At 47.3% G+C, this 26,467-nt stretch overlaps 1 long non-coding RNA gene across 2 annotated transcripts; it reads left to right on the top strand.

The window, feature by feature from the left end:
• Positions 1–849: 849 nt before the first annotated feature.
• LOC146341106 (uncharacterized) lies at positions 850–26,467 on the top strand. 2 transcript variants are annotated; one of them, XR_014784106.1, is made up of 5 exons: positions 850–922; positions 18,192–18,383; positions 19,700–19,759; positions 25,595–25,677; positions 25,837–26,467. It is a non-coding gene; the product is annotated as an uncharacterized LOC146341106 (long non-coding RNA). The 2 variants fall into 2 exon arrangements; XR_014784105.1 differs by lacking the exon at positions 850–922 and adding an exon at positions 11,281–11,674.

Consider the following 26,467-nt stretch of genomic DNA (forward strand, 5'->3'; position numbering starts at 1 on the left):
GGCAATAATAGTTCCAACCAAGGGGATACTGCATCTGCTGTCCTGTTGACACCACTGCTCCCTCGTGGTCAGCTTTCCACCTCTCCCCACACATGAGTGTGATACGCAGGCACCCTGCTACAGACTGGGAAACAAGCGGCTTATTGCTTTGTCTTGCTGGAAGTCAGAAGGAGGAGGCGGCTCAGAATCTGCCAAAGACCTGTTGTGGGTGCTGAAGCCTCAAGCAGATCTCTCAGTAGGGATGGGAGAGAAATTAGTTCAGTTCACATTTTTATGCGAACGTACCTAATTTTGCATTTTTGAGCAACTAAGAAAATCAAAACTCAGTAATCCATCAAAATTCACACTTCTCCTAATTTTGCCATGGAGTTCTCGAATCAAAAAAATGCATACAAAAATGCATATATTAGGAAAAATAACTTTTATATTGTTGAAGCCAAAAAATAAATTGACGTTTGATGAGAAAGTAAGTATTGCATATAATTCATTTCCCCCTCAAATTCCATTTCTTCTCAAGTTGACATTTTCCCCTGTGTGGGTGTAAAATTTTTGAGAAATGTATGGCTCTATGCTTAATTATTATAATAAAATGTTTCTTATTCCCTCTAATATGGTGAAGAAGGAACTACTAAAGATGACCCTTCCTTCTTGCAATGACTGGCAGCATTTCTTTGTTAGAATGTAGAGTTGTCATCCAATAACTCAGGAGAAGCTGCTCCGTCCTTCAGGATTTTCCAAAAAGGCACCACCCTTTTCTGGCCTTGTATCCTGCAGATTTACTCAAGAAACCCGATAGCGGGTTAAAAGTGAGAATGTTATTTGACAAGCCTACTTTTCTTGTTCATGCAGATATGTTAAGCGATCCAGCAGCCAGACACTCTTTGGAGATCCGTACATCAGTGTGGATTGCAAAACCTGAAAAGTAAGTTTGCATCTGGGAACACGAAGTCCTAGATGAGCATTAACATTTCAGTTTTAAACATTAAAAGCACCAGCAGTTGCTGGTGGTGGTGGTGATAGCAGGATTACTGTGTCTGTGAAGAACACATGAAGGGGGCTATACAAGCCCATTAACTTTGGTCCTGAGTCTAGTGATTAATCCACCTTTCAGAATACTAGAACTCAGGAACACCCAGGAAACGCGAGTGGCAGTAGATTCACTTTGGAAATGTGCAAACAACCATCAAACAAATTGTTTTCTTGCAAATTCATATTCACATCAGGAACTGGCAACAGCATTGTCATTTGCAATCCAAAAGTCAAGCAATTCAAAGTGCTGCTTTTGACCTTTAAAGCTGTAAACAATTTGGGGCCAAGTTACCTGAATGGCCACCTTCACCCATATCAGCCTGCTTTCACCCATATCAGCCCGCCTGCACTTTAAGATCAGAAAGAGAGGCCCTTCTCATTTGCCCACCCATGAGAGTAGTCAGGTAGGTGATCACACAGGAGAGGGCCTTCTCTGCACTGGCCCCACGCCTTTGGAACAAGCTGCCATCGGAGGTCCGCCATGCTCCTTCATTGCAGGCTTTTAAGAAGGCCTTGAAAACATATTACTTTACCATGACCTTCTCTTGATATGAGTGTTATTGTTGCTGTTAGTGCTGTTAACATTGTTGCTGGTTTTATTGTTGGCTTTTATTGTTGTTTTCATTGTGTTTATGTTTTTTATCACTATTAATATTTTAACTGTTTTTATATATTTTATATAAAATTTTATTGCTGTAAGCCGCCTTGGGAGGGCTTCTGCCCTGAAAGGTGGCCAAGAAATGTTTTAAATAAATAAGTAAGTAAGTAAGTAAGTAAGTAAATAAATAAATAAATAAATACAATATTATAGTCTGACATGAGTTGCCTGCCCTGTGATGGGTGAGTGCCTGGATGTCCCTTCTGTGATTTGGGACTAGAAAGATGTCCAAGTAAAGTGGGGAGCCAAGCTGCAAGTGGTGCAAAAGGCCTGGATTCAGATCTATCTGGGACACAGTAGGCTTCATAGATGGGATCTGAAGGAGAGCTGAGGAATCTTCTCTTAGCAGCACCTATTGGATTCCTTCATTGCTTCTTGCAAGGAGGTGTCCTCAATGGATAAGAGCAAGCAGGCTATGCAGAGCCAGCCATGTGGAGCCCTGATCCCTCCGGGATCCTGTTTTCTTAACCTCTTCTTCGAAGCAAGCCATGGTGATCGCTGCTTCCAAGGACTTCATCTTCTCCCATGCAGCCTCCTTTCCTTGCTCTTCACCTACTTGTTGAATTCAGTCATTATATTAAAGCAAAATTCGTGTTGCAGTCTGTCTGACTTTTTCTTTATTCTCGTTCCCTGTATTCTCCTTGGGAACTCTTGACTGTACAACCACCCAAATCAAGTCAGAAAGCACATTGCTGGAGATGCTATTGCAGTGCTCTGGTAGAATTTAAATCTCCCCCTTCTGAAAATCTCTTCCTCTTTCCAGGAGGTATCTATAGTTGGGGACCGATTTGGAGCAATCCGTTTCAATGCAGAAGGAATTGAACTAAGCAGCGTATTAAAACTACTTTAAAAGTGCTCAAACTAAGTGGCGCTGGCATGCAGCATTCTCCGATAAAGCATTGCTGCTGCTGAGTACTGGAGTTGATAGCACACCTTTCTGCCCTTGTGTTGTGAGATGAGGTACACTGGCTGAGGTGTATTGGTACACTGCAGCTCAGCACATCTCCACCAGAGGTCTCTCTTGCATGATCATTCATCAATTTAGCCTGGGGATGAAGTTCTTTCAGGGCCACAGGTTTTGGAATTAAATGGTTAAGACGCTGAATTGCAGACCGGAAGGTCAGCAGGACAGCAGTTCGAGACCCGAGTGCTGCGTGACAGAGTGAGCTCCTGTCTTCAGTCCCAGCTTCTGCCAACCTAGCAGTTCGAAAGCAAGAAATTGCAAGTAGATAAATAGGTACCGCTTCAGCAGGAAAGGTAACAGCGTTCCGTGCACCTCGGTGTTCAGTCATGCCGGCCACATGACCACGGAAGCGTCTTCAGACAGCGCTGGCTCTTCGGCTTAGAAATGGAGATGAGCACCACACCCTAGAGTCGGACACGACTGATTAGGGACACCTTTTTAATGGCTGGGAAGGCTGTCTGGTGTCAGGGGTGTTTCTGAGCTCAGGGAGTGGGATAGCAGTTCAGATTCTGAAGGAGAACCATCAGACACGGGGGAGGTGTTTTCCCAGGCTAGTCCAGATATGAGTAGGCCTGCTTCTCAGGTTACAAACGTACAGATGGCTGAGACTGAGGGTCCCTCCTCACCCCCCCCTTAGACCGTCTACCTGATTGGCCTTGCGTGAGAAGTTGCGCTTCGAGGCCTCACCAGAAGAGAGAGATCTCCCCCCCTTAAGTTAGGCTAGTGAGACCACCTCCCTCTTCAAATGGCGGGCAACTCTTGTAACTTCCATTTGGATCCCCTGAAGGCATTTCTGGTAGACGGAGAGTTTCTCTGAGAATTGGCATCTCTGTATGACCCTGTAAAGTAAAGGATTAAATGCTGTCGACTGAAGCCTCTCATCTGTGTATGTTTGGGCATTGAAGTGAAGTGGGGGCTAAGGGAATCTTGACATTTGGAGACATTGACTTATGAGCAGTGGTTCTGGACTCTAGAGGGGCTCAAGAGAGTGGTCTTGATCATTTTCAAGCAAGTTCTTTGCTGTCCAAACAAGGAATATATGGATTGTGTTAAAACGTCTGTGTTTCATGGATTGTCATGCATCTTTTGTTCCATTATCCACTCATAGACAGAATCGGAATTGAATTTTTTTTAGGGATGTATGAGAATTCCATACCACTTGCACAAATGCTTCTGAATAATTATGGCAAATGTGGCTCGTCCAGGGCATTTTGCTAACTGAAGTGAAGAATAAGATGGTGCTCCCTTCCATGCCATGTAAAAAACCTGACTGGACTACTAGTTCAAATGTTCTTCAACAGTGGTGTTGGGGCAGTGTCCTCAACTGCACCTGTTTGGAGCAGGTCAGGCCCAAATTCAGATGGGGAGGATGGAGTGTCTGGAACCAGCAAAGATTTCTTGTCTGTATTGCTTTATGAATCATCTGTGAGTTGACCCAGGCCAGCTGGTTGCTTACATCAGTAGCTGGCAGGATGGGTTAAACAGTGAGAGGGAGACTTCTTCTAGCGGCAAGGTTAGATGCTTCATAAAGCAATATAGGACTAGGACAACATGGGGCATCTTTGCTGACCAAGAAAAGTTGTGGGTGTATGGAGAGGAGTGTCATGAAGAGCAAATTGAGCAACTATCTGAAGAAGATTTGCAAGAAGAATCTCTCAGTTTCCATCACAGAGTAGTTTATTTCCCTGGGCCAAACAGCCTCTTGTGAAACAATGGTGCTGGACAATGAATATACCAACGTTTTTAACAAATTCCTTCATCAAAGACTCTTGGGCAAACTTAGCAGTCATGGAATAAGGGGAGAGGTCAGTAACTGGTTAAAGAACAGAAAGCAAAGAGTAGGAATAAATGGTAAATTCTCCCAATGGAAGGATGTAAATAGTGGGGTCCCACAAGGATCTGTATTGGGACCAACACTTTTCGACTTGTTCATAAATGGTCTGGAATCAGGAGTGAGCAGTGAAGTGGTCATGTTTGCTGATGACACCAAATTATTTATGGAGGTTAAAACAAAAAGGGATTGTGAGGCGCTCCAAAAGGATCTCTCCAAACTGGATCTGAGCTAGTGGTGACCGACCAAGAAAGAGACCTTGGGGTTGTGGTGGACAGCTCGATGAAAATGTCAACCCAGTGTGTGGCTGCTGTAAAAAAGGCAAACTCCATGTTAGGCATAATTAGGAATGGAACAGAGAATAAAACTGCCAATATCATACTGGCATTCTACAAATCTATGGTGCGACTGCACTTAGAATATTGTGAACATTTCTGGACACCACACCTAAAAAAGGATATTGTAGAGCTGGAAAACATGCTGAGAAGGACAGCTAAAATGATCAGATGGCTGGAGCAACTCCCCTATGAAGGAAGGTTACAACAGCTGGGATTGTTTAGCATGGAAAAAAGGAGGGTAAAGAGAGACATGATAGAGGTCTACAAAATTATGCATGGTGAGGAGAATGGGGTAGGGAGACATTTTTCTCCCTCTCTCATAATACTAGAACCCAGGGTCATCCCATGAAAGCTGATTAGTGGGAGATTCAGGACAGAAAAAAGGAAGTACTTCACACAGCGCAGTTAAACTGTGGAATTCGCTACCACAACATGTAGTGATGGCCACCAATTTGGATGACTTTAAAAGGGGGTTAGACCAATTCCTGGAGGAGAAGGCTATCAATGGCAACTAGGCTTCATGGCTATGTGCTACCTCCAGTACCAGAGGGGGTATGCCTATGTACACCAGCTGCTGGGGAACATGGGTGGGAGAGTGCTGTTACACTTGTGTCCTGATTGTGGGTTTCTAATCAATAGCTGGTTGGCCACTGTATGAACAGAATGCTGGACTAGATGGATCCTTGGTCTGATGTTCTTATGATATATATATTTTCTGCACCATTTTTGGAGTGGCTTTAACTGTTATATGTCTAATGCAGAGGAAGGCAGCAATCCAAACAGCACAGCATTCATTCTTTGGGAGGCCAACATAGACACAGGAGATGTGAATTATTTTGGGACTATGAGTCGACAGAGAAGGGGGCTTTACCACAGTACCTTTTCCATATACATTAATGTGACAACTTTGCCTTTGATCCTTCTTCTAAAGCCACACCCTAAGCCTAGTATTGCAAGAAAATAGACTATAGGAATTCCAGGGGTCCTCAAATTTGTTTCTCAACAGATTGAAAAACAGCATCAGCTGGAAAAAAGAGAATCACATATCCACCTGTCCTATGCCATAAATGAGGAACGGAGTAGCTTGCAAGGCACACGTGTCAATTCTGAAGTTCCCTCACACTGGCCAGACTTAGGAAAAACTACCAGGAAATTGTATGTTATGGAGCCCTGGGCCACTGTTATTACGTCCAGTTTGGAGGAAGTAGGATCTGGCCCACAAATGAAATAATAGCAGATCATTTTCAGAGACCTTATTTTGCTGCTGGAACTATATCAAATGTATCCCCACATTCCTATCTGAGCACAGCAGGCCAATAATAGACTGGGTGGGCAGCAGCAAAACAGGAAGAATATTGTATACAAGGAGGATGAACACCTCTTACAGGAGCCTTCTGTTGCACCTCAGACCTCTACCAATCATCTCGGTGGCAGCCAAATTGTCCAGCAGACTGTCAGGATCTGTGTGACCTGAGAAGCTCTGCAGCTCCACTTGGTGGCCAGATACAGAAGGCAGCCTGGTCCACACTGCAGTACTTGCAGGATTAAGCACTGGCCTGTAGGTGCTCGCAGGTCCTCTAATGCAGACCAGCTGGGAGCCTTGGGAAGACCCATAAAGAGCTTCCTCTTCACTCTAGGCTTTGCCCCAGCAACCCGAGTCTTTGTGGTGGCAGCATTGTGTTCTTGCATCTTGTTCCTGATCTTGCTATGCCTTGCTGATACTTGACCGTTGCCTGTTTCTGATAACACCTTTGCCTCTGACCCTGCAGCATCTTGCCGGTAATTGACCTCTGCTTGCTCTGGACCCTGCTCTTGCCTCTGGCCCTGCCATGCCTTGTTTGTACCCAACCTCTGCCTGCTCTGGACTCTGCTCTTGCCTCTGGCCCTGCCATGCCTCACCAGTGTCTGACCCTTGCCTGAGGAGCCTTGGTTCTCCGCCCGCCTCCATCACCCCTGGCCCTGGTGTTCTAGCTGAGGACGCCTGCCTCTCACGTCCTGGACGTGACTCAGATAATTGTTGGAAGCAGCTACAAGCCGTCATCTGAAAATGTTTGAAGAATGGGGTCACTGGACCGTTAAAGGAAGAATAATTGCCTTCATCCTGGCGGCACGATGCAGGCAGAGAAGTATGTTCAGAGAATTGGACCCCTGGGATGTCTGCCAGTGCCCATGTTTTCCGGGAGTATTGAATAGAACCTATTATGAGGGATCATGCAGTGAACGGCGGTGCCCAGGTCTAAGCCAGAAGAGTGTAAAAACAGTGCACAGACAGAGATGCACTGAGAAAGCACTCGTGTCCTGCTTGCGGTGCTCATTAATTGATGAGCAAAAACTTTTAAGTGCGCTTCTGACATGGAACAATATTTTCAAACAACTGGTCGTCACTGAAAGACATTTTTGGCCCAAGTCACAGGGCTTTAACTCGGCCTGTTCTCATTGGATACGATCCAGGTCAGCTTGACCTTTATTTTTTATGCCAGTTTCCCAGAATTCATTATGAACCTTTTTGGAACCAGTTTCTTCCCTGTAATAAATTTCCTACTTATTTATGTACATGTTTAAATTATCCATAATTAACAACACGACCAGTACTTGACACCGGTCCTGGGCAAAGATTTATGAATCCAAATTGTTCAACCACTGCAAGAACTACAGGAGCCTCCTCTCCCCTGCACTCCCCCCCCCCCGAAAATGAAATAAGAATGAGAGGTATGGAAGAAAGCCTGTTCAAATGAAGAAAGCCTGGGGTGACCAGGAATGGGCAACACATGGGGCAGGACCCCCCTGCCCCCCCAAACCTAGTAGAGCCCTGCTCATCAGAAAATGAATCTGAGGGACAGGCAGCACCCACAGAAGTATATGCCAGAATAATTAAATTTGTTAGTCTTCAAGTCACCCCAACACTCTTTGTTGTTTTTGCTGCAACAGACTAAGACAGTCACCCCATCAGAAAATCAAACTTTCATCCTGGCAAGGGAATATTTGTCTTTAACCCTAAATCCTGACTTCCAAGCCCTTTCATATGTTTGTGCATGAGGCAACATTTATTAGCAGTGAGACTGTCAGGTTACTGCTGCCCCTGTGTGAACAAAGCCTCTTTGTGGGTGTCATTGTTTCTCTTAAACTTGCAGGGTGGGTGACCCGTACACGTTTAGGGTATATGCCTTCACTCTTAAGCACAATACCTTTGGAATGTATAAATCCTTTATCATGCTCAACCTATTCATGGTCATCAAAAATTCCAATTCTTTTTAAGCCCCTGAAGAGCTTCGTCTCAGGAACACTTCCTGCATTTCTTCATTTTCTGGGTTCATCCTGTTCTCCCTTCCGTTCCCCACTCCCTGGGCATGTGTAATGGAGTTTCGTCAGAGAGGTAATCAGGACTGGATTGATCAACAAATGATGGGTGACTGAATGGGGGAGAGGGGAGAGGAGCCTCTCTCCCTCCTTAATTTACCCACCCACCAAGGATATAAACCCTTGGCTGAGAGAGCGGCCGACAGAGACATCAGGAAGAGGCAACTTGAAGATCCCAGAATCTGTCTGAGAGTCCCGCCATCCCTTTGACCTCCAGCTTTGAGCCTTTTATTGCCTTTTCACCGTGAGTAGCTGGGACAGGGTTGCAGAACATCAGTGGGGAATAGAGAGGCCCTTTGCTCTGCTGTGTGTCTTTTCACACACACACATACCCCGCCCCCCCAGTAGCAGGGACTGGTATAAAGAAGGACAACGAATGGCCATTGAAACACACTGGTTCATTCCAGATGGCCATAGGGAATCATTGGAAGAGTTTAGGGACCATCTTCAAATCAAAGTATCTGCTACAGATTACAATTCTTGTTCTTAGAAAACAAGTCCACCTCAAAATACTGTGCTGCACAGGGATTTGAGGGAACATCTCCAATGACCCATAACACCACAGTTTCTAGGGATCATCTCCGAGTAGGCAAAGCCATTGGCATGTAATAAACAAAAAGTTGCTACCGTCTTATACAGTAATCTACAGGCACCATATTCAAATGGACTAGACATGGGTTCTCCCCCTTAATATTTCCTTGGATTATTTCCATGCTTGCAGGTCCCCCCCCCCAATTCAGGCAACCTCCCCTTACAAAGAACCTGTCCTTCTGAATAGCCATAGGCATACATCAGAATGATACTAGCAGTCCCCGGAAGAGACCAGGAACCCCAAAACTGCTCTTGGGTGACAGAGGGAGGACAACATCCAGAGTCCCAGGGCAATGCAGCTTCCACTGCAGGGGCTCTCTCCTTCCGAATGGTCATAATACTCGGATGTCACTCCAAATAGCCAGAGCACTGCATTGGACTGGAAAAAGCAGCCCCACAGACAACAGCAGGAGCCCTAATATTCCTCAGGAGTGAACTGCAAGAGTACCCACAAATATCCTGAATCATCCCAATGCCACGACTCTTTCATAGCAATGGCCCTGCTTCTGAATGGTCACTGTATTCAATGTCCTTCTGAAGGGCCAAAGGCTTCAGCTGGAGTGCTACAAGCAACCCCTCGGGAAACAGTTCAAGCCCCAGTTCTCCTCACGAGTGTACTTGGGGTGTCCCAATGTCACAACCCTTCCACACCAGTGGCCTCTTCTTCCAAAGGGCCACAGGAACTATCTGTCCTTTCCTATGTCTTAGGAATGCGTTGGGTTGATGCCTGCAGCTCCACAGAGTACAGCAGGAGCCCTATGACTGTTCCCACTTGGCCTGAGGAAATACCCCATGTAACTCCAATGGTTCAGGTGCCACCATCACTCCACAGCACTGGGTCCCTCTTGCAAATGGTCATAAGGGGAGGCCATCCTTCCTGGGGGCCTTATCTTTAGCCATTGCGCAAGCACCTTCAAATGGGTTGCATCACAGCATGCGATCAAATTGGGGACTTTCAGCCCTCCTTTCCCACAAGGTTTTTCTAAGGTCTTTGCTGCAACTCTTCATCTCTTCTCTTCCCATATTAAACCCGATAAATATAGCTGGCCATTTCTTTAGTATTTTTAATGACACTGGCATCCTCAGATTTTCATAAACAACCAGTATCCTTGGAATGACATTCATTTTACTAATAGCAATTCTGCCCATCCAAGAGTTTCCCAGAGAGGGCTGTTTTTTAAAGTCTGCCACAACAGAGTCAGACAAAGGCTGATAATTACACTGATATAATTTCTCTATCTCAGAAGTTAACCAAACACCTAGATATTTCACTGGCTTCTGGGGCCACCTGATTCCATATCTGGTGGATGTCATATTCCTAATTTCTAATAGGGCTGTGCAGTGCTTCGGCACGAAGCCCGAATAACGAGGTGAAGTGGGCTGATTCGGAGGTGCCTCTTCATGATATGAAGGCTCCTTGAAGCGAAGCTGCTCCTCCACGAAGCACCTTGTCCGCCTCATATATTCGGAGTTCTTTTTATGTCTTCTGAGCAGCCCAGACAGGCTGTCGCCAAAACGTATCAACTTCTGAAAAATCACATGGAGGGGCAGGAGGAGAAGGAAGGAGGGGGAACGTGAGAGGATGCGGAGATGTATCAAAATGCGCCAAATGTATCAATTTGAGAGAGATCTGGCCACTGGGAGAGGTGGGGGAAGGCGAGAGGATGCGCCAAATGTATCAATTTGAGAGAGATCTGGCCACTGGGAGAGGTGGAGGAAGGCGAGAGGTGGGGGAAGGCGAGAGGCGAAGGACGAGGAGTAGGAGGGAATGAGCTTTGCTGTGCGTCAGCCTCTATTTGCTCATTGTGGGAGAGATGGTGTTATTGGAGAGGAGAGGACAGTCTGAACATTATTTGGCTAGAGCAGTGGTCTCCAAAGTGGTGTGCACGCACCCCAGGGGGGTGCAAGACGATCCATTGGAGTGCATCAGCTGCCTGATAATTGAGCAGCCTCCCGCTGCCCTGACGAGCGGCCATTGTGTGCAATGATGGTGGCAGCGGCAGCAGCAGCAGGATGGGACAGGAACTGAGAGGGAAGCTCCGTGGCATTTCTCTCTCGGCTCCGGTCCTATCCTGCCTCTGCTGCAGCCACTGGGAGAAACTGCCCCAGTCTCTGCCAGGCATGGCAGAGGAAGCCTTAACTCTTCCCACTCTCCTTTAACAGAACAAAGCCGAGAAGAAAGCGCGTACTCTGGGGACTGGGTAAAACAAGGATCCAAAAAATCAAAAAGGGATCCTCATGATTTCATATAATTTGTAAAGGGGAGACCCACAAAACCACCATCTAATCACAGAGCACATCTGCCGCCAAGGACTGAACCAGAAAAATCATGGATCCGCCACTCGTGGGTGCAGCCACGGCGCAAAAGCATGGATCTGTGGCAGGGATGTCCTTTATTTCAATTGATTTTTGCAGAGCAAATCCCGCAAACCACCACCATATCACACAGCACACCTGCCTCCATGGACTGAACAAAAAAAATCACGAATCTGCCACTCATGGGTACAGCACCGCACACAGGGAAAAATGGCTCCCCCCATTCCCTGGAACAACATGGCTGCCAGCAGGCATCCAGAGGGCCTAGGAACTGGTGGCGGCAGCCCGTCCTCATTGCACGCTGCTGCTGCGGCCTCAGTAAAGCCTTCATGAGCTCCTCGCAAGCAAGGGACCCGTGAAGGCTAGAGCAGAGGCAGGAGTCGGCGTCCAACCGGATGCCCTTCCCTCCTTGCAAGGAAGGGAGAGAGCACAGTTGGAGGGCGACTCCTGCCCTTGTGCCTGTCGATGGTTGGTGGGCTGCGATGAGCAGCCATTTCCCCAGCAGCATGTTCCCCGGCTCCCCCGGTGGCACCAGCAACAGCGGTCGCTCCCCTGGCGGCGGTGCCCCCTCCCCCGGAACAAGGGCCCAGGTAAGGAGCTGGGGGCTGGGCAGCGTGTTGGGGGCCTCGAAGTGGGATTGAAATGTCCGAATCCTGCTTTGGCTTTGTAGGCCAAGGTGGGTCACCCCCCCCAATCAGCCCGAGCTGAATCGGGCCCGCCTCAGAAGCCCCGAAGCGGCCTCTGAGTCAGATCAGGGAGTCCATGCACAGCCCTAATTTCTAATGGAATATTAAATCCCATGTGTCCTGTCTTGTGAACATTTACTTTATATCCTGATACATTTCCAATATCTCATGCAGATCTATGGAGTGCAGGAATAGAGACGAGCAGGTTTGTTAAAGAAGCATAATACAGTCTGCATAGAAACTAACTTTAGAGTTAGTTGTGCTGATTTCTATACCTGGTATGGCGCTTGATAAATGAATCATGATTGCTAAAGGTTCAATACAGCAGAGGAAAAGTAGAGCAGATACGGGACAACCCTGTCTTGTTTATCTGCTTATTGGAAAGAATTCAGAATTACCGTTATTTATAAGAGTGCGACAGTTGGTTCATCATATAGGGCGTTGATATAATTTAAGGATGATGTTACAACACTGAATCTCTCTAACACCTTATGTAATTAATCTCTACCTGATCAAAAGCCTTTTCAGTGTCCAAAAAAGCAATCCAGATAGGGCGTCCTGTTCTTTGGCAGCAGCAGCCAGAGCCCAGTCAGAGCCCTGCCTGGAGGTCCCCATTTCAAGAGGCAGGTGCTGGTGGCAGCAGCAGTAGCGGCCTGGCAGGAGGAGATTCTCCTCCTTCCTCTGTAGTGGGAGAGGCCCCCTGCTGATCGACGTCACATCAGAGGTGCCAGATGTCCTCAGCACGGTGGAGGGTCAGGAGAAGGAGATCCTCAGGGATGTGGGTGAGGAGGAGCAGCAGGCAGAGGCTCAGTCTCCACCACCCGACTCCTCCTCCATTGCTGCCCCTGCTCCCTCTGTGGTGACCCCAGAGACTGAAGGCAGTCTGTCTCAGCCTCCACAGAAGCGGCAGAGCAGCATCGTGTGGGGCCGCTTTGAGGTGGGAGTGGAACCCAGCACTGCTGTCTGCTGCCACTGCAGGGTGACTATGAACAGGGGGAAATGACCAGGGCACTTCAGCACCAGCTGTCTGCTCCTGCACCTAGGAGGCAGCACCAGTCAGTCCTGCTCAGGGCAGGTGCCCCCACGTCCCAGCAGCCAGGCAGCAGCAGGGGCAAGCAAAGGGCTGAAGGGGACGGAGCTCCTGCAAGCTCTCTGTCTCCCACCCCTAAGAGGCTTGGAAGGCCACTATGGAGGAGATGGGGTGGGGGGAGTATGGGGCCACAAGGTGGAGGTTTCCAGCACCCGACGAGATCACAAACTGCATCGCCTAGATGGTGGCGTTGGGCAACCAGCCATTCAGGCTTGTTGAAAACTTGGGGTTCAAGAGGCTGATGGCCCTTGTGGTCCTGTACTACAAGCTGCCATGTTGCACCCCCTTTAGCAGGCAGGTGGTGTCCTTCATGTACTGGGCATGCGGGGAGAGAGTGCTGGACCATCTGTGCCGGTCAGAGGTGCAGATGGTGCACTTCATCTCAGATATTGGTCCATCAAGGGTGAAGTGCCATCTGCCTTTTCTGTGGTGGCCCCCACTCTGTGGAACTCCCTCCCTAGGGAACTCCGTCATGCCCCCTCTTTAATGAGCTTCCGTCATGCATTAAAAACGTTGTTGTTCAGGCAGGCATTTGGGGTGGGTTAGGGTATTTTAGAAAATGTTTTTATTGTAGAAATTTATTGTTTTAAACTGTTTTATTGTATGTAGTACATTGCCCAGAGTGGCTGGGTGACCAGCCAGATGGGCGATTAAAAAATTTAATAATAAATAAAATAAATAAAATAAAAGTGCATGCTTACGTGTCCCTGATGGTGGGCAACCGCTGGTGGGCAACCACAGGGATGGTAGCAGCCAGCACCTCTGGGACTGAGAAGGATGGGTATTCCTGGGCCCTCCATCATGCACAAATCATGGACCAGTCCCACACGGCAGCAGAGATTATGGAGGCCATGAACTGCATGGTGGAGTTGTGACTGGTAGGGCACCAGCGCACTGAGGGTTACATGGTCACGGATGGGGAAGCCACCATGGTGAAGGCTGTGCATGATGGTGGATTATTTGAAGGCATCTGCTGCATTGCACACCTCTTCAACCTGATAGTGAGGGATACCCTTGGTATGGGCACCACCAAGATGTATCCCACCTGTCAGGAGAGCCCTGGCAGCCTCTTTCAGTAGACTCCAATAGCCAACTCAAGACACAGACGAAAGGATTCTTTTCAAAGCTTTAACCCTTTTACAACTTAATTACTCTTTCAGATGCTAATCACCAGCGACTAAAGCAAGGAACAGCAGAGTGGCCTAAGCTTCAAATAGGCAGTTGATCCCCATTTGAAAGAGAGTCACCTGAAGACCCTGAACTTATGGGCTAGGGAGAGATCCTTCCTCTTTCCCTTGGGTTCATGGGAGGTGGCCGTTGCTTGCGCGCCAAACGGGCGCTATGCCTCCTTTCCGCGCCCTCCATCACTCGTCGCTCTCTGCATCTGCGTCGAGCAAGCCTCGTTCCCGCACTTTCTCACTGCTAGGATCACTATCTAACTCAGGAATGCCGGCAGGAGGAATCTCTGCCAGCAGCTGCTGTGCCTGTGAGGGATGAGCTGGCTCCTCTCCCACGGATTGCTGATCCTCCTCAGAATCAGAACTGCTCTGGGGCTCTATGGGCTCGGTTTCCACCCTGACACCCACCCCCCTGTCTGGTGTCCATAACCTCTTGGAGAGCTGCAGGAAGGTGGCTAGGCACCTTCACTGCAGCGTCAAGAGCAGTCAGCTGCTGCAGGATAAGCAGGAGGAGTTGGGGCTCCCACAGCACAAGCTGCTGCATGATGTGGCAATGTGCTGGAACTCCACGTACCTCATGCTGGAGCGTATGGTGGAGCAACAGCATGCTTTCCAAAAGGTGTCCAGGGTCAGAGACATTGGTGTCCAGGCACCAATGGGCAGGTAGCAGTGGGATGCCGTGTCCCAGCTTGTGGTGGTCCTCAAGCCTATCCTTGAGGGCACCAAGACCCAGAGCACCAGCACTGCCCTCCTCAGCTAGGTGATACCTGTGGCCAGGCATCTCCAAAACAGATGGGTGAGTTTCTGGATGTCAAGGATCCTGTCACAGGGGATTCTGGTGCTTCCTGCCAGATGTGCAGGAAATGGTGACAAGGTTGAGGGATGGCCTAGTATGGTGGGTGGAGCCCCTATGCCAGGAGAGGGCATACATGTTGGCCACCATGTGTGACCCCTGTGTCAAGGATCAGCTTTGGGGGAGAACTCCTGGAGGAGGTGGCAGGAAATCCTGGTGGGGCAAGTCAGGGAGGCACAAGCGAAGAGGCTGAGGAGGTGCCAGAGGAGGAGAGATCGGAGAACCGACCTCCCTCTCCCTCGCACAGAAAGAGCCACGCCAGCTGCCCTCCGAGGTCGGGGAAGTGACCTTGGAGAGGAGTAAGAGGGGGTGTTTCAGTGGGCGGGGAGGAAAGGAAGCTGGAGAGGCCAGGATACAAGATGTCCAGGGGTGTCTCCAGCCTCCTTCCCTCCCAATCTGAAACACCCCAGCTAGACGGGCAAAACAGCCTATTTAATGAAAAATGCAGGGCGGGAGGACATGGAGGTGAACATCGCCTCTGCCTCTCCTCGTGCTCCACACCGGATGATCGTAGGCCTCCAGGTTTGGGGGTTAGGATCACTGAGGGCTCAGCCTATAATATTGCACCCTAAATACTTTGAGGTCAGCAGCAAAGGTTTTCCTAATGTCTTCTGTATCTCCAGATATTCTCCATTTCCACAGACTCTTTCCTTTTATGCCATCCTGTGGGCATGTTTGTAGTTATGTGTACTATCAGCTTTGAATTAATGTGAAACTAGACTGTCGATACGTACACACACATTTTTGAGATAATCTAAGGTACCACTAGAGAGAACACATTTAAGTACAATATATAACAAGTTTGTAGGTTTTTCCTAAAATATTTTTTTAAATCATCCAAATTATCATAACTTAGAATTGAAATTCAAAATAGCTGTGTACCTTATTCACATAAATTTAACAGACTGAGAAAATAAATCAAAGGACAAAAAAGCAGGAGAAAATAATTCAATTGTCCACTATAGAGAGGATTACCCAGTACAGCAAGAAGGATCCTACTGTAATTCAGCTTGACTGGCAAATTCATTAGTTGGCAAGATCATTTGTTCAAAAACACAATCTCAAAGTCAAATATAATATAAGCCTCCAGTTTATCTTTTAAAAACCTAGATAATATTAAGTGATTATTAATATTAATTACTAATATTAATATTACATCATTGGTAATAATATTATGTCAATAATAATATTACCTTAATATTACTATTAATATTAAGGTAATCTGAAGTCATTTGTTAATTCAGAAATAATAGAACTCATTCAGATTTTAATGGTAATGTGGATTCCAGTTTATTGAAAGGTAAAAGTTCATTAGGCGATTCAAAACTAATAGCAAGTTTGTTCAGGCGTCAGTTGAAATGCAAAACTCCCCAGGTCATCGGAAAAAACACACACAGCTGCAACTGAAGTAAATTAACAAATTGATTGATCCCAGAACACGACAGACTTTCTTAAACATCTAGAGAAAACACAGCTATAGTCAAATAAGGCCACCAGTTTACTACCTGGTTCAAAAACAAGATTCATCCAGGCTATGAAAGAGAGAGAGAAGAAGAAAACAAGTAAATCTTCAAATCATCCAAAGAGGGCACTGCTGCCAAATGGACGAGTTCATTATGGTTCCAAAAATGGCAATGAGTTTGTTCAGTCCTCAAGTGTGATTCAGACCTCTAAAAGTACTCAACGGGGCTGTGGGGTACCAACTAACTCACAGCTGTTAATTCAGAGGTAAATTAGGAGCCTTAGAAATACCAAAACCCAAATTTGCGAAGCCAAGGGCACACTTGACACCGTGGCCGGCATGACGCTGTGGCACGACGCCACCCTTGTAGTGACTGGCTCTTCAGGGCTTCTCCCAGAAAGTCCTCCTCATGTACAGGTCCAGACTCCACAATGGGGGCGGCGGCATTGGGATGCATGGGATGTGGAGGGTGGGGGGTAATCCTTGCATAAACCTGTAAGGAGTACTGAGGCATCTGCTGTTTTCTGTGGGGCTGCCTGTGTCAGTCCAATGCATTGCTATGGCCATTTGGAAGGACTTCTCAATACTGTGGCCATTCAGGGGCAGGGGCCCTTGCTATGGAGGGGGTGTGGCATCAGGACTCTTGGGGCCTTTGGCTCTACTCCCCCAGGTCACGCAGGAGCAGCATCGGGGCTCCCTCTGTTTTCTGTGGGGCTGCTTTTCCAACTCCAAGACGTTGCTATGGCCATTCAGGGAGGACAGGCCATTTGTAAGGGGAGGTTTTGTGTGTGTGTCTGCCTGTATCTATAACCATGAAAATTATCCCAGGCACTTTTAGCCCCCTCCCCCCGCCTTCATTTGCACATGGTGCCTATAGATCATTATGTAGGATGGCAGTTACCTTTTGTTTATTGCATTTTAATGGCTTTGCCTATTTGGAGAGGATCCCTAGAAAATGCTGTGTCAGGGGTCATAGGAGATGTTCCCTAAAAGCACTGTGTGAAACAGTATTTTGAGTTGGAGCTGTTTTCTAAGAACAAGAAATGTTACTCTCTTGCAGACAGTTTGATTTGAAGATGGTCCCTGAACTCTTCCAATGATTTCCCATGGCCGTTCAGAATGAACCAGTGCATTTCAATGCCCATTTGGTGTCCTGTTTAGTACATCCTTGGTCAAATGAATTATAAAGGAGAAGTGAGCATGTCCGTGAACACAGCATTGTGCGGGGTGAACATGTAATGGCAGCGTGAGATGCATTTGGGCACTTAGGCCAACACGCTGTTGGCGTGTTCTTTCCTGGGCAGTTTCAGTAAGGCTGATGCTCTTGCCAGCCTTTGCTGAATTGGTGATGTGTTGGTAGGGATGGTGGAGAATTCTGTCACGGACTCCAGTGAGGCCGGATTCTAAGAATCCGCCCCCCTGGAATCTGCGGCAGAACGAAAGACTCACCTCTGCCACCCGGGGAAATCCACGCCGGCTGGATCCTACCTGCTGCCGTCCGTCTGCTACGCCAGATGCCATTTGCGTGGCAGCGGACGGAAGCGTGGCTGCGGATGGGCCCGGCTGGCGGCTCTGCGGACTTGCTGTAGAGTGAAGCCATCCGGGGAGGATTCCGGGGGGAGGGACGGATCGCCTCCCCTCCCTGCAGACCCCTTCAGCGGATGGGTAAGTGTGTTTCGTACACCCCTATGTGTTGGGCAGTTAAGGAAAAATGGGCTTTTCCATGGAGGATTGGAGGCATCAGACACTTCTGCAGTGCTAAGCTGGCGGTACTTGGCGAGCTTAAGGCTGATCACCTTGATTTTTACTTTCTGTCCCTCTTATCTATCTTCCCCTAGATAGCTGCCTCTGTGAAGCCCTGGGGCCTCTTGTGATTGCTGTGGCCCTGTGCATCTTGTTCTGTCTGGGAACCTTGGTGGATGCCTACCCTCCCAAGCCAGAGAGCCCTGCAGAAAATGCTTGCCCTGATGGACCAGAGGGATTAGTCATGGGTTTTCTGCTTTTAGTTATGAGGCTGCTAATGGAGCTGCGTGAGTGTCCATGCATGTGGGTTTTGGAGGGTGGTAGTGACGCTTTTCTGAGGGCTTCTGCGTGCCTACCAAGTGAACACATGTGTAGGCTGGTTCTGACTTATGCATTCAATCCCTTGCTGTGAGGTGAGAAGACCAGACTCCCCACACAAAAACACACACAGAGGGCAGGTGAGTGCAGAGCAGCAAGACCACTGGCTGAAACAGTACTTGATTTACTGGTACACGTGTCTGTCTTTGTGGTGTAGCTGGAAAAAATCCACTAAGCATCCTCTTTTGATATTACATCGGTCTTCAAGCTTGGACTATGTAGGCACCAAAGTCCAGCTTTCCATCTCTTGTGGAAGTACTTTGATCTCCCAGCCTGTGATTGAGCCAACACATTAGACAGTGAGGCCCAAACACTTAAGAAATAACAATATAGTTAGCTCTGCATAACTGTCACTACCTTGTTGGAGACATCTGTGGTCTGTGCACTTTTGAACCACTATGCAAATCAAAAGTCAGGTATCCTTCAAAAGTCACACTTCTCCTATTTTTGGCATGGAGTTCTCCAATCAAAAAAAAGCATACCAAAATGCATATATTAAGAAAAATAAAATTTAAAATGCACTTTATTAATGAAATTGCTTACAAAAATGTGTTTTATTGCCCAAAATGCATACAAAAATGAATTATTAGGAGAAATATGCATAAAAATGCTTATGAATCCTCATACAAACTTTTAAAAACAAAATTCTCAACATTTGACACCAACCAGACTTAGGACTGGAAAAATGAAAATCTGAGAGAAACTGAAATTGACGCTTTCATCATCAAAGCGTGGAGTGAAGACGTTTGCAGCTCCTGTTCTCTAATGTTGCGTATAGATACAATTTTCCTTGTATAAAGCAAAGGCATTTATATTTTTGAGACTGTGATCGCATGCATGTTTCTTTGGAATAACCCCCTTTAAGCAGAGCGGATCTCACTTCTGAATAAACATAGATAGGATTGCTCTGTAAGTTGTAGAAATAAACCAAAGAGTACAATTTTAGATGGCAAGATATAAACCATATGTTTTATATTGATGAAGCAGTAAAATAAATTGAAGATTGGTGAGAAAGTAAGCATCACATATATTTCAGTTTTCTCCAAAACTCTTCCCACAAGGAAAAAACTCCATTTCCCCACTTAAGGATGCAAAATTTTGAGAAATTTAAATCTCTATGAAATTTAAATCCCAAATTACTACAATAAAATTGTTCATATTCCCTCTAATACTGGTGAAGAAGGAAATACTAAAGATGATCCTTTTTTCTTACAATGACTGACAGATCAGAAGGCGGAGGCTGTGTGGAGATCTGTATTGCAGGGAGGACTGCTGAGCCTGAAAAGTAAGTTTGATTTTTGGAACACGTAATCTTAGATGAGCATTAACATTTCGGTTCATGCTCATTTCCATGGTGGTACTGGTGTGCAAGCTTTCCAGATGCCCAGGTCCCTTCATGAGGCAAGATGTTATAAAAGGCAGGTGGCGGGTGGGTGGGAGAAAAAACAAAAAAGTGAACAGGTGATGAAATCACATTATCTGCATGTTCAGGCGACATCCAAGGTGTAGAGTGTGTGTGTGTAGGGGAGGAGTCTGTAGGTATTCAAGGTGGGCTCAGCAGGTCATGTGCTGGTTACAGGAGTCTCCTGGTGGCCCAGGTTACACTGGGAAGAAGGTAGGAGGATCTTTGATCCTCCATTTTGGGGACATTATATTCCCCTAAAAGGAGGATCAAAGATTGTCCCCTCACCCTCCTTCTTCTCAGTCTAAGGAGCCTCCTGTAAACAGACCATGATTTGTTGAGCCCACCTGGAGTATCTGCACACTTCTCCTCCCACACTCAGATCAGATTTTTTAGATTAAAAAAACCCAATGATCTGTCTGTCTGTCTGTCTGTCTATCTCTGATTTTTTTGGGGGTCAAACTTTGCTTTGACCTATCAGTCATGCACATTTCATTTGTGTTTGCTACTTTGTTCTTTGCGAGGACAAGGCTGGGCCAAGACAGAGTGAAGCAGAAAGGAGCAATGCATCTTCCTGTATTCCAGCCTTCCCCAACCGGGTGCCATCCAGATGTTTTGGACTCCAAACCTCATCAGCCCCAGCCAACATGGTTAGGAATTCTGGAAGCCCTAACTAAAACATCTGGAAGATACCAGGTTGGGGAAGAAATCTGTATTCTCATACTAAGGCTGCAATACTATACCCACTTACCTGGGAGGAAGCCCCATTTAACTCAGTGGAAATTATTTCTGAGGAGACATGTACAGGATTGTGTTGTTAGCCACAAATGGTCATGGGTGCTGGTCATACAAAAGACCCTATATGGGAATGTTTTAAAGGCATTCCCTCTAGAAGGAAAGAAAGAAAGAAAGAAAGAAAGAAAGAAAGAAAGAAAGAAAGAAAGGCATACAAAATACACAGTGGGGCAAAGAGATGCAAAACCTGCTTGTAAGAATGGAACAGTGTAAATAATGTCATTGCAAATTAACATGGCTTAGTAATCGGATTTGCACCATTCAGGAAATACATATATCTGGGCCAAATACACCCTGGGCCAAGCTACACCTTGGAACTTGCTGAACTTGCAGACAATGTGATTCACCATCTAGTCTAGTCATTTTTTTCCTACCCATCTCCTGCCTCCTTGCAGCCTGACCTTTATAGCACCTTGCCTGATGGAGAGATCTGTAGATCTCAAAAGCACACACATTTTTCTGATCTGCCCACAGCACCAGGAAATTGTTTTACAGACATTAAAAATGCCCCTAGCCCCAGGACATTGTTTACAATAAAAATGCCCCCGACTCCCAGAACTTGCTTTTAAAAAATAAAAGTGCTCCCAGCCCCCAGAATGGGTGTTGAGGAATTAAAACAATAACAAGAGCAAGCAATTACTGCCCCCCCTTGAATAAAAATGCATTTTAAAAAGTTTGCATACAATTTCCCACTTCTCAGGTAAAGAAAGAAGACACCGTCTATGCCCCTCTTTTCCTGGTAAAGATTCAAGGAAATAATTCTTAACTGGATTATTTAACTTAGCTCCCCCCCCCCCCCCCCGGCTAGATGGACATTAGGTTCTGTCTCCTGTGACTGTAAGGCAGGGCTAAAATGATTTCTTGGGAGGGTGGGAGGACAGCCCTCATAGGTCTAGTTTGCCTTCCTGGCTAACTGCTGGATAAGGTTTTTGATACACTGCAGCTCAGCACATGACCAGAGGTCACTCTCTCATGGCCGTTCATCAATTTAGCCTGGTGATCAAGTTCTTTGAAGTCCACAAGTTTTGGAATTAAATTAGGGATGCCGGAGGATTCCGCCGGCGGAGTGGAGTCTCAGTGGCTCGACCCCTCAGACTCTGACTCGCTTGCCCATGAGCTGGCCCAACTCTGGTTTGTTTGTTTTCCCTTAACTAGGCATTTATGTAAATTGCAGGCACACTTTGCCTATTTTGCACATGTCGTGCCTGCAATTTGCTTAATTTGTGCATATTATGGCCGAAATATGCACAAATTAAGCAAATTGCAGCTGCAACGTGCACAAAATAGGCAAATGTGCCTGCAATTTCCTTAAATGGATAGTTAAGGGGAAAAAATGGCAAAAGAAACCAAATGGTGGTGAACCAGGAAGGCTTTTCCCAGCCTTCTCCCCCTCCCCCACAGAGAGTGGAGGCAGGTCAAGCGAGAGAAGCAGCCACACTGGGAAGTCTCTTTCCGTGGCCTGCCTTCGGCACTGCTGCAGCACTCTGGTTGTTGCCGCTGCCGCCTCTTTCTTCATCATCTCCCGGGGCACCCGCATGGAGCGACTATGTTGGCCTCCAGAACTCTTCTCAGGGGAGTCATGACAGCAGTGGGAGGGGTCACTGCCCTGCGCAGCCCAGGTAAAGGAGGCGAGGGCGCAAGGTGGAGGGGAAAGAGTCAAAGGGTGCGCGGGGGGTGGGCTGCGATGAGAGGAGGGGCAGCCTCACCTAATTCTATTTATTTATCTATGAAATGTTTTTATTTTGGCTTCTCTACAAAATTTGACCGGAGCCGCCTTTGTTTTCTGCCATAGAAAACTATAAAAGGTCCCGGATTTCGGAAAAGAGCCCATGGCTTGTCAAGCTGGGCTGGGGGCTCTGGGGAAATCTGGTGAGCTCAAAGCGGGCTGGTAAGATGAATTACATCTGCTGTAATGGCTGGTAAGGCCGCCTGGAGCTCTCAGCTCATGAGCGGTGGTGCTGGACTCCAGATAAACTCTAGAGGGGTTGAGGACAGTGGTCTTAATCATGCTGAAACAAGTTCTTTGCTGTCCAAATTGAGGGCTCTACTTCTGAATTACTATGACAAACTTGGCTGTCCCAACTCCCAAGGCATTTTGCCGCTTGAGTGAAGACAAGATGGTGCCCTTTCCATTCCATGTACAAAAATATCAACTGGACTGGCAGTTAAATCTTCCTACTGCCTACATGATGGGACAGCATCCTCCACTGCACCTGATGGGGGCAGGCTAGCTTAGGGGGCAGAGGTGGTGTGGCATGCAGCTTTCTCCTCCAACACCTTGCTGCCACCTCCCGGGATCTGCCGCCTGAGGCAATGCCTCAGCCTGCCCAATGGTAGGGCTGGCCCTGATGACAAAACACCAACAGCCACTTCCTCTAGGGAAAAGCAGCTTTTGGGGAGCGAGGCGGTGAGAGGAATATGGAGAGGAAAGAGACACGGCATCTAGTGGTGGTAGTGGTGGTGGTAACAGGCCGCTCAGCTCTTTCATCGTTCACTACATTTTTGCTCCCAGATGCTTCTCCCCATGCAAAGAATCGGAAAACAGGTATATATACCTTTGTAAACATGCCTTCCAATATGCTTCAGGGGAAAACACAGCTTTGCCAAAGCCCAGCCCTTTTGGGGCTTTTGATTCAGTCATTGCCAACCCACTCAGCCAATCCCCGACTCATTTCCAAGCCCTATGACATATTTCAGCAGATTCCCCCTTATACTCAATAAAGCAGCTTTTGCCAACCTGGTGCCCACCAGACTACAACCCTGAAGCATCAGATAAGCTCTTGGGGGCTGCGTTCCAGAGGTGGGCCAGGCCAAAGGCCAACACGTGAGGGATTATTGTAGCTCAAAGCCTTTTAGAATGGGGACAAAACTGTGCAAAGGCCGGGAAAGCACCAAAGGGTGGGTAGTCATGGGAAAGGGGAAGTTTGGGGTACCCCCGAGGGCGAGATTGGGACCCTGGCAGGCCAGATTCTGCCGGCAGTCCTGATGTTTACCACACCTGCTTAAAATATAAAATAGCATATGAAACAAGCAAGTTAAAAAGAGATGCAGCGATAAAACAACCAGTTAAATATAGCAAGCAGAACAGCTGATTAATATAGCAATTAGAACAGATGACATGTCAAAGGCCAATTTAAACAGGAAACAGTCCTTTATTGGATGTGAGAGGACGCCCCAGAGACAGGGTTAAATGGGCCTCCCTAGAAAGGGAGCTCCAGGGACCACCCACCCAAACGGGAAGGAAACCAGGAAAACAAAGCTAAGAAGGCAGTCCAGTCTAGGGCGGGGGGGAATCAACTCCTCTGGAACAACTCTGGGAGCTCTCTCAAGACACAAATCACACCGCCAGGGGAGAACAGGTAGCACAGATAGGGATGGCGGAGAATTTCTCCACGAATCTCAGGGAGGCCGAATGCCAATGCATTCGGCCCCCCGAAATTGGTGGTGAAATTCTCCGCCCCCCCGCCCCCCCCGGGATGGGACTTACCTCCTGCAAATGTCCCTCTCGGCGGCGGGTCCCGGCAGCGGTTCGGCGGGGGCGGCAGCCGGTCTTCTGACCGGCTGCTGTCGCCGCCGCCATTACAAAATAAAGTAAAAAAAAAAAAAAAAACACATGATAGGCTACGTAACGATTTACGTAGCCTATCACAGCTAGATTTCCAAAGTCAGCTGTGATAGGCTATGTAAATTGTTATGTAGCCTATCACGGGTGACTTTGGGGGAAAAAAAAAGCGCGTATGCAAATGGCGGCGCCCATGGGCACTGCCATTTGCGTTCCTTATTTGGGCCTGGGTAGTCTACGTAAAGATTTACGTAACGGTGAAAATAAGGGCCTGAACTTCGGGGAGAACCGAAGCGCCTCCCCCCCACCGCGAATCAAGCTGCGGGACCAGGTAAGTGCCTTTCGTACATCCCTAAGCACAGAAGAATAACTTTGTGCTGCTTCTGCATTCTTTCCCTTCATGGTTATTAAGGCCTACAACGAGCAAAGGGCTGGATGTGCCCGATCTCGTCTGATCTCAGAAGCTAAGCAGGGTCAGCCCTGGTTAGTACTTGGATGGAGACCGCCTGGGAATCAGGCTTCCAGCACTGAGCAGGGGTTGGACTTGATGGTCTTGTAGGCCCCTTCCCACCCTATGATTCTATGAGGTCGAGTAAAGGGCTGGATGCGCCCGATCTCACCTGATCTCGTAAGCTAAGCAGGGTCAGCCCTGGTTAGTACTTGGATGGGAGACCGCCTGGGAATCAGGCTTCCTGCACTGAGTAGGGGGTTGGACGTGATGGCCTTGTAGGCCCCTTCTCACCTTATGATTCCATGATTCTATGAACCCTCTGCACACTTTCCTCAGAGTAAACACCCTTGAGCCCAGTGGGATTTACTTCTAAAAAGTGAGCATAGGATTGCCTGCTGAAAACTACGTCCCACGGAGTTCAATGGGACTCTCTTCCTCCTGAGAAAGTGGGTGCAGGATTGCAGCCTAAATATGTATTTAGGTTTCCTGAAGCTTCTTGTATCTTTCTGTTTCAATAGCACAACTATTTTTTTCCAATGCAATGGAAGTTAATCATTTCAGTGTTTATCATTATACTCGCAAATTTGTCCAGAACTGGAAAAAAACTAGCATTCTAGTAGCCATCAGGAGGTTAAGCTCCAGTGACATGTACAAAGTAGATACACATCAGCAGCTGGGACACTGAGAGTAAGAAGAATAACATTGTTGGCTCATATTCAGCTTGCGATCTACAACAATTCCAAGATCCTTCTCTCGTGTAGTGTTGTTGAGCCAAGTGTCCCCCATCTGGTAACTGTGCATTTGGTTTCTCTTTCCTAGGTGCAGAACTTGGCATTTCTCCCTATTAAATGTCATTCTGTTGTTTTCTGCTCCAGTCTATCAAGATCACTTTGAATTTTGTTTCTGTCAGGGAGGCCCTCCATGGAACCACTGTACGGGCTAGACTGGGGTGTCAAGTACCCATGGCAGGTGTCCTTGAATAACACTGTGAAGGTATCTGCTTGGCCAGGCTGGGCGTCTCTTTCCTGCTCCTGCCTTTAATTTCTTTTCTTAATTCAACCTCTTTAACTTTCTAATTTTTAAAAAAGTGTATGGAATGAGGGAATGTGGTAAAATGAGAACTTACATCTGTGTTTGTTTATTTTTTTGCAGTTTCTTAAATCCCTAAATGAAAGAACACTCCTAAGTTAAAGTAGATCAAAGCTGGAGCAGATCAGCTTAAACATTTGCAAGCAACCATCAGGCAAATGGTTTTCTTCCAAATTCATATCCCAGCCAGGGATGTGGGGGACCAACATGGCAGTTTGCAGTGCAGCAGTCAAGCAAGGGCAGGTCATGGTCTGGCATGAGTTCGGCTGCCCTGTGATGGGTGAGTGCCTGGATGCCACTTCTGTGATTTGGTATTAGGTGTCTGTGGAACGGTACGAGCCGCCCTGCACATGACGCCAAAGACCTGGATTCACATCTACATGGGACAGTGCGGGCTTCACAGATGTGGCCTGAAGGAGAGCTGAGGAATCTCCTGCCAGCAGCATCGATTGGATCCCTTCATTGCTTCTTTCAGGGATGTGTCCTGAATGGACAGGAGCAAGAAGGATGTGCAGAGCCAGCCATGTTGAGCCCTGATTGCTCTGTGATCCTGTTCTTCCAAGTTTTTCTTCCAGTCAAGCCATAGTGATCTCCTCCTTCCAAGGACAGCATCTCCTCCTATGCAACCTCCTTTCTCTACTCTTCACCCAACTGCTGAAGGGGATCATTATATTAAAATAAAGTTCATGTTGCA

Source organism: Heloderma suspectum, chromosome 6 (genome assembly GCF_057233095.1).
Source record: "Heloderma suspectum isolate Gila_16-S chromosome 6, 16-S_ref, whole genome shotgun sequence".
In the NCBI taxonomy this organism is placed as follows: Eukaryota; Metazoa; Chordata; class Lepidosauria; order Squamata; family Helodermatidae; genus Heloderma; species Heloderma suspectum.